The following is a 16,190-nucleotide window of genomic DNA, read 5'->3' as shown; positions in this document are numbered from 1 at the left end:
CATAAGTCTATTTATATTCATTTGTGATCAAAATGCCCTTCACTTCTCTTATCTTTGAGAGATATAGTCTCATGGCTCCTGTGACTAGTGGTATCACAAAAGGGGATGTTGTTGAAGCAGTTAATGTGTATCTTTGAGAAGGAATCATTTCCTCAAGGAAAAAGAATGAGAGATCCACAAATGATGAAGAAGGTTCTTCCTCTAACTGCCTCTTGTTTGTTTGTCATTTTGATAATAACTTTAGAGGTATGGTGAAGGATTTCATCAACAAAATAAATGATTTAAAATCTCAAATCATTTTATTTTTAGAAAAGATAACTCACTATGAACGTATCTTGTCTCTAACAAAGAACACCTTGTGTGTACTAAAAAGAGAACTTAGTGAGTTAACTGATATTTCTGAAGATCTGGAGGAATTGGACGACCCAATGATCAATGGGTTTTTCAATAATGAGAAGGAATCTCAGTAGATGCTCTGAGAAAGCTCTACGATGTCTAGGAAACTTCTTATGAGAATTTATTCTTGTGTTTTAAGAAGGATAACTAGGGTTAGGAATAGCCATTATTGTGAGTACACATAGCTATTTCCAACGATTTTCATCTTGTAATGTTTTTAGATTTATTCATTTAAATTCTTAAGTTTATTTGGAAGATGATGGTTTCATATATTGCAACTTGTTATGGGATATGTGTGTTTGCGTCCATGAACTATGATTGTCTCATACATGTCAAAAGTTAAGTCTTTCATATGTCAATATTGATAAACGATTGAATGAACTTTTGACGACAAAAGTTAAACCTATTATGTGATTATGCAAATATTGATGGAAGATAGGATGAACTCTTGTTTACAAAAAATAAGTCTATTATATGTCTCTATGCATATAGTGATGAAAAATAGAATGAATCTTTGAATATTCCGCAGTATTGGTCTTTCCCTAATCCACATCTTTGTGTAAATACTGTGCGACTCCGTAAGTTTTCTTATGTGAGCATTTCCGATTAAATTAATCATGTGTTCTCTTGTGGTTGATTTAATTGAGTATTTTGGATACAAATTCATGGTTCATGTAATTTGTTAATGTCCAAATAAATCCTTCTTTTCTTGTGAAAGTAAGGACGCTCATGTTGTTCTTTCGGGAACGACATTTTATGGGGGAGAGTTCTTAGTTAAACTTGTGGTTAATTGCCAAATCTTCGTGGGGAGTGCGACTGTGGAATATTGTAGGAGTTATCTTGTATCTTTATAAACTTCTTGATGAATGCATTTAGTTTCGGCTATATGATTGCATCTAAACAAAGTTGATATGTTGTTCTATTTTGGTCATAAAGTATCTCTATGAAAATTTCATTAGGATCCCACTAGTTTAAGCCTTTGCCAATTTTATTGACAAAAAGGGGGAGAATGAATGTGTAGTTCATACTAAAAATGTATATGGTTTACTGATCATTATGTAAAGGGAAGTGATTTTCATGCAGATGAAGCATTGACTAAGGGGGAGTGATACATATCATCATAGTATTGTTGTCAAAATTGTGATACAATTGGACTTTGATGCTGTGTAATAATACCGTGACATTGTATAACAATAGTTGAGAGCAACTGTTTTCTCATTATTATATCTACAGATCTTCAACAACTATGATGTTGAGATGAACACCTTTAGAATCATGGAGTACTTGGAAGTGACGAAGATTTCGAGTAATGTTGAAGAACCAAGGAGATCAAGCCTTTGGATGAGAAGCTACAAAGTCTATTTATTTTGTAATCCATATATATTGATAGTTTTGTCAATAAAATTGACAAAGGGGGAGATTGTTAGATCATGCTCGGTTGAACTCGCAAGTGTTGCTATATCAAGCTTGTTTGTCAAGTTTAGTGATCAAAACTATAAGTCTTGATTTTTAGTCTACTTGTAGTAATGTCTCGGACTAGGATAGATTGTGTAGTTGAGCTTTAGACTTCACGGCATTCATCGATTGAAGACGAAGAACTACTAAGGAGATCTTGTGGAACTTCGTCAACAAAAGGTATGTGGAGACGGAAACTCATCTATCACTCAGAAAGTCTATTTCTACTCTATCTCCCTTCTTGAGACAAAAGTCGTATTACTATATAGTATTTGATTATACACATTTTATATTTCGAGTTGAGTTTAACTCGCTTACATATTTCTCGAAATATATGTTGGTAAGCTTTCACTTTAACCAAGTTCATCTTATATCCTTGACGAAAGTCAAAAGATGATCATGTGAAAATTTCCTGGTAATATCTTACATGATTTGTGTGATACAATTATTTGATGTAGACTCGGAATGTTTCGTATTGATTATTTCAATATCTTGAAAATCGCTTTGATGCTAATAGTTAGTGAAAAAAACTACTGTCATCCTCAAAGAAAGTTTCAATGATTGAAATAGAGTTTAGAGCACTTGACCATTATTGGATTATAGACATAGTATGCTTACTCGCATATATGTTGATCCAAGACCTGTATAGTATGCATACTCGTATGCGTACTGAGAAGGTCAGGTAAAGTCCAGGAGCCTTGGTATGCGTACCCGTACCCGTACTGGCGAACTCAGTTGAAGTCCGGGAACTTTTGTATGCGTACCCGTACGCATACTAATTCAACTGTTGTTTTGGATGTGTGATAGTATGCGTACCCGTTCACATATTGTCTGACTCAGTCCAAGTATGGCTACTTAAGTACGCGTACCCGTTTGCATACTTCAGAGGGTTGAGTTCTATAATCGGTTTGGTCATGAACTAATATATATATATAATAAGGAATGCAATCTTTTGTAAACCGTGGCTATAATGTTCATGACTTGATTCGAGTGAATCAAAATCGATTTTGCTTCAATTGTGTCTTGTATACTTCTATGAGAATTGAACAACTCTATAACTAGTTTCATTTGAGTCATGTGAGCTAGTTGTGATTAAGATGAATAAGGTTGATATTAAAGTGTTCATATGGCTAACTTCGGTTAACGATTGTTTAGCCAACAAGGTGCACACGTTTATGTACGGTTACTCATACTTAAATTAAGTCACTTTTCATTTATGTGTAAAAAGCTAAGTTCGATATAGCGGTTGAAAGATATTAGCTCGAATCTAATAAGGTTTTCATCTAATGGTGAATATTGAATTTTTTGTTACCAATGTAGCATTGATTGCAAACCCTGATTTTGAAGATTATATAAAGGAGAACTCTAGCAACTGGGAAACCTGATCCCCAGACCTACTATGTTATACTGATTGCGACTAGAGTCGATTCTCCTTTAACTTTAGGTTTTTCACGAAACCATGTAGGTTAACAACTTGAAGACTTCATTGGGATTGTGAAGCCAGACCCAACTATTTCTCTTTGTAGTTGCGTGTTCTGATCTTTCCTTGTTTTATCGTATTGAGTACTATCCTCTCTAAGATTGATCGAGATTGATTCTCCGATGGGAAAGATAAAAACTAGTCACAAACATCTTCGTCTCATCGTTTGTGATTTCACAATATCTTGTTTTGCTACCATACGATTAAGATTATTGTGAGGTGATTGATATCTCTAGGTTGTTCTTTGGGAATATAATTCTGGTATATCAATTGGTTCATGTTCACCCTGATTTATCAAAATACAGAAGAAAACTCATAGGTTTATCTGTGGGAGACAGATTTATCTATTATATAGACATTTCTATGTGAGACAGACTGGTTTATCAAGTCTTCGACTTTGAGTCGTATCAACTCTTAGTTGTGGGTGAAATCAGCTAAGGGAATGAAGTATGCAGAATCCGACGTGGTTCTAGAGGCGTAAGGAACACGACTGTACTTTGATCAGCGTGAGATTGATTAGGGCTCAACTACATTCCATTCCGAAGTTAACTTGGAGTAGGCTAGTGTTTGTAGCGGCTTAATACAATGTGGTGTTCAAAACTGGACTAGGTCCCAGGATTTTTCTGCATTTGAAGTTTCTTCGTTAACAAAACTTCGGGTGTCTGTGTTATTTCTTTTCCGCATTATATTTTATAATATAATAGAAATATCATAGGTTATGCGTTAAGTTCAATCAGTTATTGAATCCGACCTTTGGGTTGTTGATTGAATTTATTAACACTTGGATATTGGTTTGTGATACCGTCCAAGTTATTTCTCTTATTCAATCGGGCTCACAAATTCCTATTTGTTTGATTGCAGATTGAATTGAGAAATCGAAATACAAACTCTTGGATATATTTCCATTAATTGAGTCTGACTGTCTAGTTGATTCTCTTGGAATTATATTGGAGTTGTCCATACAGATTTCTAAGCGAAATATTGGGTGTGGTTGTTAGAACCCCGTTTTTTCACCATTTATAAGTAGAGAGTTAATAGCATTAACCTTCTATTTGGGGGATAAAGGGCTATTGCGCTTGTCTTGCATTTTATCAGGTTATAGTTTCATGGCTGAAAAAAAACAACTTGGTTTGGCTGTTAGGGATGAATCGACTATCAGCTAATGGACAGAAAGAGTGGGGAAAGAGGTTTACTTAACTCAGATTCAAAGTAATCAAGAATGCGTCTCTATGAGAATCTCAAGATTCCTGTGGGGATTTGAAGGAAAATCTTTCAGTATTTCTATTTCGCATGAAGAACAAAAACAATGTTGGACTTTATATCAGTATTTTTTTTACAGTGAGATTAGGTGAGTTCTATTTTGGATTATATACATTTCCCAAAGGTCAAGGAGGAGGGTAAGAGCTGGTTGGAGAGAGATGTCACATCGGAGGAAGTTTGGCATGTCATTAATCACATGGTAAATAAATCGCCAACGCCAGGTGGATTTACTACTGAATTCTTCAAAAGTTGTTGGAGCATTGTTAAAGCTGATTTTATGAATTTGATTACAGACTTCCACGGGTATGGTTCTATTAACTGGAGGTTGATCCATTCATTTATAACTTTAATTCCTAAGAATGAGGACTCTTCCACTACTAAATTTTTTTATCTTTAAGTCTTATTGGTAGTGTATACAAGATTTTATCTAAAATTATTGCATTCAGGCTGAAGAAAGTTTTGCCCGAGGTTATCTCTGATTTTTAAGGAGCTTTCCTTTATTAAAAGCAAATCCTGGATAATGATGAATGTGTGGATAGTAAGATTAAAGCCGAGAGATCTGGAATCCCCAGCAAAATATATATGGAGAAGGTTTTTCTCAAAGTCAGTTGCCACTCTCTCTTTGCTATTTTGAAGAAACATGAGTTTGGTGGCAAGTTGATTTCTTGGATCAGATGGTTTCTAACCTCTTCCCATTTATCTATTTTGGTGAATGATCGATCCAATGAGAAATTCAAACCAAATAAGGGATCGAGGAAAGGTGATTCTTTGTCTCCAAACTTATTTATTTTGGCAATAGAAATTCTTTTGAAGCTCTTGAATGATGAAATGACATGTTAATTTACTGGTTTTCAAGTGGTTGGAAATTGTATTATCATATCTCATTTACAATTTGCAAATGATACTCTTATCTTTGTTGACGGTAACATGCAGGGAATTAAAAGATTTTTTTTTCTCAGTGTTTGAAATTCTCACAGAATGAAACTGAATCTAGACAAGAGTACCATGATTAGTGTCAGTGTCAATGAGAAAATTCGTATTTTGGATAAGAAACTGGGTTTCAAGACTGAGAAACTTCCTATACTTATCCGAGTTAGCCAATTGGTGCTAACTGGAGGCGTACATCATTTTGGGAGCAAGTGTTGGTGAGAATAGAGAAGATACTGGTAACTTAGAAAAAAAAGACTTAATGAAGTTGTTAGAGCACTGCTCGGTCGAACTCGCATGCGTTGCTATCTCAGGCATGTTTGTCAATGTTAGTGATCAAAACTATAAGTCTTGATTTCTAGTCTACTACAGCTAAGTCTCGGACTAGGATAGAAAGTGTAGTTGAGCTCAAGAACTCCATGGAAATCATCATACAAGACGAAGAACTACTCAAGGAACTGGTGGAACTTCATCGACTAAAAGGTATGTGGAGACTTGAACTTGTCTATCACTCAAAAGTCTATCTACTCTATCTCATATCTTAAGACAAAAGTCGTTTTGCTATATAGACTTTGATTATACACATTTTTTATTTCGAGCCGAGTTTATCTCGCTTATCTATTTCTCGAAATACGTATTGGTAAGCTTTTGCTTTGGTCAAGTTCATCTTTACCTAGTGACAAAAGCATGTTATGTTTCAATCACTTTGAAAATGGATTTGACGAAAAATGGTTTGTGAATAACAACTATATAACGTCCTCTAAGAATGTTTCAATGATTGAAATGAGAGTTTAGATTATATAACCAATGTTGGATATAAGCGTTGTATGGCAACACATATATGTATAAGTCCTTATTCCTTGAACCAAAGTACACGTACTTTGTTAAGAAGGAAAATCGGAACAAGAGTTGTGAACTCATTCCGCAAACTCAGTCTGTGAACCCAGTCCGCGTACTGGCAGAGGTTCTCATCCCGATAAAATCTGCTGGAGTTTGTGAACTCCTTCTAGGAACTTAAGTCCGCGAACTAAGTCTGCGTACTTGAGTTGGTTATATCTAAAGACGATTATTTGAGAACTTATATTTATATTAACTAAGGAATGCAATTTGCAAAACGTGGCTATAAAGTTCATGAATCGATTCGAGTGAATCAAATCGTTTTTGCTTCAATTGTGTCTTGTATACTTCTATAAGATTTATACAATTGAACAACTCTCTAACTAGTTCATTTGAGTCATTTGAACTAGTTATGGTGAAGAAGAATATGGTTGATATGAAAGTGCTCATATGCCTAACCATTTGGTTAACTATTTTGAACCAACAAATGAACATGTTTGGGTACGGTTACACAAACCTAAAATCGTGCATTTCATTTGTGTGTAACAAGCTAAGTTTTCGATCCAACGGTTGAAAGATATTAGCTTGAATCTAATCAGGTTTTCATCTAACGGTGAATATTGAATGCTTTGTTACTAAGTTAACATTGATTGCAAACCCTAATTTGAAAGACTATATAAGGGATAACTCTAGCAACTGGGAAACCTAATCCCCACACCTCCTGTGTGATACTACTTGTATAAGATAGAGTCGATTATCCTTTAACTTTAGGTTTCTTCTTGAGACCCTGTAGTTAACGACTTGAAGACTTCATTGGGATTGTGAAGCCAGACCGATACTACTTTCTTGTAGTTGTGTGATCTGATCTTGCTGATTCTCGTGTTGAGTACAATCGTAACGATTGGCTTGAGATTAATATCTCCGATAGGCAAGATATAAAAGTAGTCACAAACATCTTCGTCTCATCGTTTGTGATTCCACAATATCTTCTTTCATCGCGTTGAGTAAGATTATTGTGAGGTGATTGATAATTCTAGGCTGTTCTTCGGGAATATAAGTCTGGGTTATCAATTGGTTCCTATTCACCTTGATTTATCAAAAGACGGAACAAAACTTGTAGGTATTTATGTGGGAGACAGATTTATCTATTATCGTAGACTTTTCTGTGTGATACAGTTTTTTTTATTAAAGTCTTCGACTTTGGGTCGTAGCAACTCTCGGCTGTGGGTGAGATCAACTAAGGGAATCAAGTGCATAGTATCCTGCTGGGATCAGATACGTAAGGAGCGCAACTGTACCTTGGATCAGTGTGAGATTGATTGGGGTTCAACTACAATCCAGACCGAAGTTAGTTTGTAGTAGGCTAGTGTCTGTAGCGGCTTAATACAGTGTTTGTTCAATCTGGACTAGGTTCCGGGGTTTTTCTGCATTTGCGGTTTCCTCGTTAACAAAATTACGGTGTCTGTGTTATTTCTTTTCCACGTTATATTTTGTTATATAATTGAAACATCACATGTTGTGCGTTAAGATCAATCAATTAGAATATCCAACCTTTGGTTGTTGATTTACATTGATTGACACTTGAACATTGGTCTTTGGTACCATTCAAGTTATTTCACGTAATAATCAGGCTCACGGATTTATATCTGTTCGATTTGCTGATTACATTGTGAAATAGCGATATTATAACTCTTTGATATACTTTATTAAGATTGAGTCTAGTTGATTCTCTTGAAAGTATATTGGAGTTAGTTCATACATATTTTTAATCTAAATATTGGGTGTGGTTGTTGTACCCTCGCTTTTTCAATTGGTATCAGAGCAGGAAAACACGTTTAAAGACCTTACAAGTCGGTGTTTATAGCGATCTGACTTAATGGACAGAGGTGTTATCGCTATTAACGTACCACTAGTGTTCGATGGCTCGAATTACTTATGGTGGAAAATTGTTATGCGAGCTTTTCTTTAAGCACGTGATTTTCAATCATGGGTATATGTAGTTAGTGTCTATGATGCTTCCGTTGTGGCAGTGGGAAATGTAAACGTTCCCAAGAACATTGGTGAATACAACCCTGCCGAGATAATTGCTGCAAAGAAAAATTCCGAAGGTTTGAATGCCATCATACATGCGATTACCCCAAATCTTCAGTACCATGTGTCAAATTGCACTAGGTCTAAAGATGCGTGGGATATCTTATAAACCATATTCGAAGGTAATACCAGTGAAAAGTAATGTAGGCTTCAATACCTTAATTCCGCTTGGGAAAACCTTCGTATGGAAGATGAAGATTCATTTGATGAGTTTATCACAAAGTGTCCGAAATTGTTAGTGCATCTTTTGCATTGGGTAAGACTATTCCTGAAAAGAACATTGTGATGAAAATTCTCAGATCACTGCCATCTAGATACGACTCTAAGAAGCATGCCATCGTTGAGGGAAATAACCTTGATAATATCTCCAGAAATACGCTGGTTGGGAAGCTTAAGATCTTTGATCACATGCATTCATCCAAATCTAAGGATGTTGCGTTCAAAGCACTAAAAGACATAAAATTACTTGAGAAAAGTAAAAAAGTGTGGCGATCACTCTGAGACTGATTCATCAGATGAAGATCTTGACAAATCGGTCTCGATGATCACAAGATAGTTTAGGGATCTTCTGTTCAAGAGAAAAACGGTTCTCCAGAGATAAGCATAAAGCATCGGTCAAACCTCATAATCGCATTCTTCCTAAAAAAAGGGACACAGATGAAACTGATGACGAGGATATGCCTCGGTGCTTTAAGTGTAAAGGTTTTGGTCATTTCGCCAATGAGTGTCCAAATCGGAAGAAATACACTGGGAACAAAGGTCTTGCTGCAACTCTTGATGAAATGTCTGACAACTATGATTCTAATGAAGACGAGAAATAAAGTGTTGCAGTTCTTGGTGAAAATATTGATTTTGATAATTGTAGCAATACATACATCAATCTTGATATTCTTTCATAAGAAAACTCAACCAATCTGGAAGAAAAAATTGACCCTTTCTTTGGAAACTCTATATGTAATGTTTCAGGTTCCACCATGTGTCTAGCTGCTTGCACATCTCAGAGGCCTGATTTTTATCCAAGATTGACGTGCTCATATTGTTCTGTAAAGGGTCATGAACTATCCAGGTGTTACAAGTACAAACACCAATTGAGGCATGTCAACAAACTTTAACGAAGAGAAAATCGATTAGCAAATAAACTTAAACTTGCTCAGAAAACCATTGAGGTATGTAGGATTTTATCTTCGTCTAAGAAGTTAGTTTCCAAGGATAAAACAAGACCATTAGAGAATAAAGTATGGTCAAATCATTTTCATAGACAGAGGTATGTGGATTCCTCTCAAGAGGAAAATGGTGGACAAATTGTTGTTCACCGCAACGCAACTTGATTGTGTTGATTTGTAAATCTTGTCTCATGTGCCTGATCAAAAGACACAAGAATATCTACCTCTCAGGCTTTAGAAAAAGGTTGCTCTCTTTTTTTCTTAGTTTTGTTTTTGGAATCCATGTCTATCAATAAAGGAGGATTATTCTCGACAATTCTACCCTCTTTAGGGATCAAAATTGTGTGTGCACGAACCTGTTAAAGGTTAACCCTATATTCCTTTTTCCTTCCTTGAAACCTCTTTTTATCTTAAGACCACTTGTTGAGATTGTGATTTCCTCTCACAAACCCATACGTTTATGGATACTCCAAGTATCATGTCTTCTGATGGAAAATATGTTAATATGATTGTCAAGCCATCAATCATGAAGGAAAAAGATAAATCTCCGTTAGCTCCGACATTAAAAAGAAAAAGAAGGAATGTGAGGATGCCTAGAGTTGTTCCTTCAAATTCTCATAAGTTTTCTGATGTTCCTGAAGTGTTGAAGGAGATGCAAAAGGAGATTCAACAAATAAAGGATTTTGTGTTTAAGAATCGTGAGATTCAGAAGGCCCTGGTTCGACATTAGTCAAGAAGGTTTATTGATATTAACTCCTATCTTCATGAACCTTACGTCCCAATGGTTGTTGACGACAAGGAGTTCGGGGACGATAAAGAACTCTTCAAAGGTCTTAACGTCTAGTAAATCTTCTATTTTCTTGTTTTTTTAGAAGAATAACTAGAGTTTGTAATATCTATCATTGTGATTACACCTAGCTATGTCCAACGTTTTCATCTTCATGTTTTTAGGTTTATGTGTTCAAATTCTAAAATTGTTTTGAAGATGATTTTTGCAGTATTAATCTTTATAGTTTTATTTATTGAAATTTTTTATGGGATATGTGTGTTTGCGTCCGTGAACTATGATTGTACCATACCTTGTCAAAAGTTAAGTCTTTCATATGTCGATATGCATGTATTGATAAAAGAATTAATGAGCTTTTGACAATACAAAAGTTAAGCCTATTATGTCATTTATTGATGGAAGATAGGTCAAAATATTTTGTTTACACGGATTATGTCTATTGCATGTCATTGTGCAAATGGTGATGAAAAATAAAATGAATCCTTATGTATTCCGCAGTATTGATCTTTCTTGATCCATATTTTTATGTTTATACTGTGAGGCTCCGTAAGTTCTCTTATGTCGAGTATGGCCAATTAAATTAATCACTTTTTTGTGGTAAATTTGATTGTATATTTCCGATTAAATTAATCATGGGTTCTCTTGTGGTTAATTTAATTGAGTATTTTTGGATTCGAATTCATATTCGTATGTGATCTGTTATGTCCATAGAAATCCTTCTTTTCTTTTAAAGTTAAGGTCGCTCTTGTTGTTCGTTCGGGAATGACATTTTAAGGGTGGGGGTGGGTGGGTGGGTGGGTGTGGAGTTCTTAATCGAACTTGTGCTTAATTACCAAATCTTTGTAGGGAGTGCGGCTGTGGAATAGTATAGGGGTTATCTTGTATCTTTATAAACTCCTTGATGAAATCATTTAGCTTCGGCTATATGATTGCATCTAAATAAGTTGATATGTGCTTTCTTTTGGTCATAAAATGTCTCTTTTGGAAATTTCATTAGGATCCCGTTTTCGTACCTTTGACAATTTTATTGACAAAAAGGGGGAGAATTAATATGTAGTTCACACTACAAATACATATGGTTTTCGGATCATTATGTAACGGGGAGTGGTTTCCATGTGAGATGGAGTATTGACTAAGGGGGAGTGATACATATCACCATAGTATTGTTGTCGAAGTTGTGATACAATTGAACTTTGATGTTGTATAATAATACTATGACACTATATAACAATGATTGAGAATTCTTGTTTTCTCATTGTTATAGCTACGGATTTTCAACAACGATGATGCTGAACTTGCAACCTTTGGAATCATTGGAGTACTTGGAAGTGACGAAGATTTAGAGTAATGTTGAAGATTAGGCATGTGGAATAGGATCTACAAAAGTTTATTCATTTATTTTTGTATTCCATATGTATTGATAGTTTTGTCACTAAAATTGACAAAGGGGAAGATTGTTAGATGACTGCTCGATCGAACTCGCATGCGTTGCTATCTCAAGCATGTTCGTCAATGTTAGTGATCAAAACTATAAGTCTTGATTTCTAGTCTACTATAGCTAAGTCTCGGACTAGGATAGAAATTATAGTTGATCTCAAAAACTCCATGGAAATCATCATACAAGACGAAGAACTACTAAAGGAACTGGTGGAACTTCATCAACTAAAAGGTATGTGGAGACTTAAACTTATCTATCACTCAAAAGTTTATCTACTCTATCTCCTATCTTGATACAAAAGTCGTTTTGCTATATAGACTTTGATTATACACATTTGTTATTTCGAGCCGAGTTTATCTCGCTTATCTAGTTCTCGAAATACGTGTTGGTAAGCTTTCGCTTTGGCCAAGTTCATCTTTACCTAGTGACGAAAGTCATGTTATGTTTCAATCACTTTGAAAATGGCTTAGACGAAAAATGGTTTGTGAATAACAACTATATAATGTCCTCTAAGAATGTTTCAATGATTGAAATGAGAGTTTAGATTATATAACCAATGTTGGATATAAGCGTTGTATGGCAACACATATTTATGGGTAAATTCGGCAAAAAATTACTGTGTGGACTGATAAGGATACTTTAAGGTAAATTGAACAAATAATAATAAAATAAAACAGGTCAACCCCGTGATTTTAATAGCTTGAGCGTGCCAAAAAAAATACAATAGGTAAATACCGTTAGTCAAAGTATAAATATCTCAGATATATCTAGGTATTGAGTAATATTATTTTCTGAAAAAAATCTTTTTATTTGTGGGAAAAGTATCTTTATATAAATCATTCGAGCATAAACCAAGCCCCATCTTGGACACCATTTATCTCTTTTAATGGCGGGTTCATTTTTTTTTGATTTGTTATTTTTCGTTTGATCCGCGGTTTGATGTTGTTTTGCAGGTATTCTCAAAATCTCTTACACACTGTCAAACATTATTTAGTGAGATTTTTTAAAATTTCTAACTGATTTTCGCAACGAAGAAATTGGTATATTTCCATCTCTTAATCTTGGTATATATTTCTTTCTACTAATAGATTTTCGCACGCAGAAATCGGTAAAATTTCCATTTCTTTAAAATCTTGGTATATTTTTCTCTCTATTTTATCTCGAAATAAACGATTGCAGAAAGAGTGAGACTGCCATCCCTCAGTAGAATCTGTGAGGTATAAGAAATAATTTATTTGATAGATAAGATGGATGACAACTTTAACTTCATTGGGAAAAGCATTTGGTGCTCTTACAGACCTTGCTATTGTTGGTTGATGGATAACGAATTCAAAATTAGTTCTCAGACTTCATTCTTCTATTTTTAGTTTCCATTCTTTTTCTCAATCTTTCATATAGAAATCTAAATTTTCTGATTTTATTTTTTCTTTTGGGTAAACTTAAAGATGTTATTTTGCATTTGTTAAAGCAACAAACCACGTCGAATGTGCACCAAAAGGAAGGACTAAAAAATTTTAGAAGTATGTGTTTGTATTTAGATTTATCAATTAAAGTTATTTTCATGAGAAGTTTTTTGATTCTTCGTAAATTGAATTTGGGGTCCAATAGTTTCCACTTTTGTTGTTGGGTGGTGTTGGAAGTGTTAGATAGACAAGCTTTCATTGTTGTTGGGTGGAAGTGGTAATTGAAGTTGAAAGTTGTGATTCATTGTCTAAGTATTGCACATAATAGGTTTTTAAATATATTCATGTGTCTATGCAACTGTAACAGATGGACAAGCTTTCCTTCTTTTTCCAAGAGCAGTTCAGATGGTTAGTCTCTCTTTTACTCTTTATATTGATTCATAGATAAATTTTTGTTTTACAAATTTTAATAACGAAAATCCGCATTAAAATCTTTCTATGTGTAGTTAGTCCTAATGCCGTCAGCTATTTTTTCCCTTAACATGTGCAGATAAACTGTTCAGACTACATTCAGTCACTACCTTATTCTAGCCAACTTTTCTCAATGGACGAGAGAATTTTTTTTTGATCTTGCACGAAATTTTTGCGCAGATATCTAAACCATATAAGATCCTCTCTAATGCTATCATCAACCTCAACAGATTCTGGTTCAGAAGTAATACTTCCTTCCTTATAGGCAACTGCATCTGCGAGAGGCCTATTAGCATCAGATGACACACATCTCATGCCCATCCAACAAGGGACGACGTTACTGCTCACCATGTCCCGAAAGTGTTGGACCCGGGTTATTACATATTTTGATTTCTATCAAGTTTTGAACCTGTGGGGGATGTGGTTATTAGTTTTAATTATGAAAATCACCAGACTTTCTCAAATTCACCTACAAACCACAAAGCTGCCACCTCCTTAACCTCATCGTGGTTTTATGCATTGGACATCTCATGTTCGGAGATTCGCTTTGATATAATAAGATTATAAATCAATCAAGTATGAGCAAAGTTTTGATGAAAAAAAAACTCTAAACTTCACTCTACCGTGCATAGAAATAAAAGGAGAATAAATTTCAGACCTGGTATCTAGTTTATTACCATCCTTTTCTTTTAATAATTCGCTTTTATACTATACGGGGACAAAAAGATTATCACATTATAAGTGTGTTTAAGATCGATTGATTATTTTTTGTTTAAGGTCAACCCAAAGAGGAATATGTAAGTCCTTTGACGAAGATTCATTGTATTACTATGAAATTTTACGTGATGGACAGTTAATAATAAGTGCTAAAAACTTATTAGGCATAAAATTATACAAATGTTAACTGTATGTGCACAATAATAATTTATACTGTTAAAATGAAGATTCATATGTTTTAATATTGATGCATTCGAACAATTGCTTATTGTTGAGTCCATGTTTTTATGTATTATTGTTTTGCACCCATATTTGGATATTGGTGAGTAACTTTGACTGATTTCATGTGTCTAAATTTTTTTCATCTCTGCAGGATATGGATGTCATATAGTGGAGCTTGGAAATGGGGTTATACAATGGTTCAAGTTTGCGATGTACACGATGCTTTGGAAACCAAGGACATTGTCTGATGTAACTCTTTTATCTCCACGATACTTCCTAAGAAATGGATTCATATCGTCAGTAAAAGAAAATAAGGCCAAAGAGAAGGAAAAAGTCCCATGGCAGGGTTACAACCTGCAATATCTGCTTTATGCCTTCCTACACCATGTAGTAAATTACAATGATGTTTTGTTAAGTTTTCAGCTGCCATAAGAAACATGCTGCACCTATGAACTCAAACTTGACGATGTCGACACTTAGAAGTAACCTTCACATGAGTCATACATTTGGAGAGCTATCAGTATTCGAGTAGGGGTGTAATTATACAAAATTAAGATTGTCAGGCCAAGTATTAGAGTAAACAGAGTTTTGTTGATTGATAATATGGGATTTAGATATTGTTTACATTGGAGTACTCTTGGTAGAAAGATAAATAAAGTTTAAAAAATGAAAGTCAGTTGATCTGCATGTTTAATGGTCAAAGATGAAACTTATATGCCCTAACCAGTATTCTTTCGTATTGTTTATCTTTTAGTATTGTTTTAATTTAGTTATTTTCAATTACAAACAAAATCCATTTTTGTGTTACTCGAGTGATCTATAACGAATAACAAATCTCATTACATGTGACATCGACAGTGACGAGCTATACTTTCGCAAGAATGTGCAAAGGTATAAGGAGTTAAAAAGTTGTCATGAGATTATGGGAAAAAAAAACTATTTTATCAGACTGATTGAAGGAGAATTGTTGGTTGCCTCCAAAAGATGATAAGTACAAAGTATATTGACGTTGAGCCATCTTAATCCACAAGATCAACAATCATAAAAAAAAATTCAGGTTATTAAATGCTCCAAAACAGTTACACTAACGTTAAGAGATTTGACGCCAACACGCCAATGTCAATATCGTCCCAGATATCATCGAGATTCACAGTCTCAGTCCATGGCTGAGACGAATATCTCAACAACGGTGATACGAGATCTAGCTGAGACAACCAAGATCTCGATGAGACGACCGAGTTCTCGCCGATGAGGGATAGGGAGTCGAATCCTCGTATTAGAACTCTATGATAAAAAATAATAATCAAAACTAGCCTAAAAGTTTCGTTTGTACATATATATATATCGTGTGAAACTATGAATCATATTTTGACGGGTGAAATTAAAATTAGTCCAAAATCCCCAATATCTTCATTAATTGCTTGATTAAGTGGTATGAAATTTGGAAATACTTACTCTAAAATTTCATCAAAAATCTCACCAAGATAAAATTATTAAGATATCCTGGTCCCTGCCGAAAAGAGGCAGAGATCTGAGATTCACT

This window comes from Papaver somniferum, chromosome 11 (genome assembly GCF_003573695.1).
Source record: "Papaver somniferum cultivar HN1 chromosome 11, ASM357369v1, whole genome shotgun sequence".
NCBI classification, from domain to species: domain Eukaryota; kingdom Viridiplantae; phylum Streptophyta; class Magnoliopsida; order Ranunculales; family Papaveraceae; genus Papaver; species Papaver somniferum.
Note: the sequence above shows the minus strand (reverse complement) of the source record.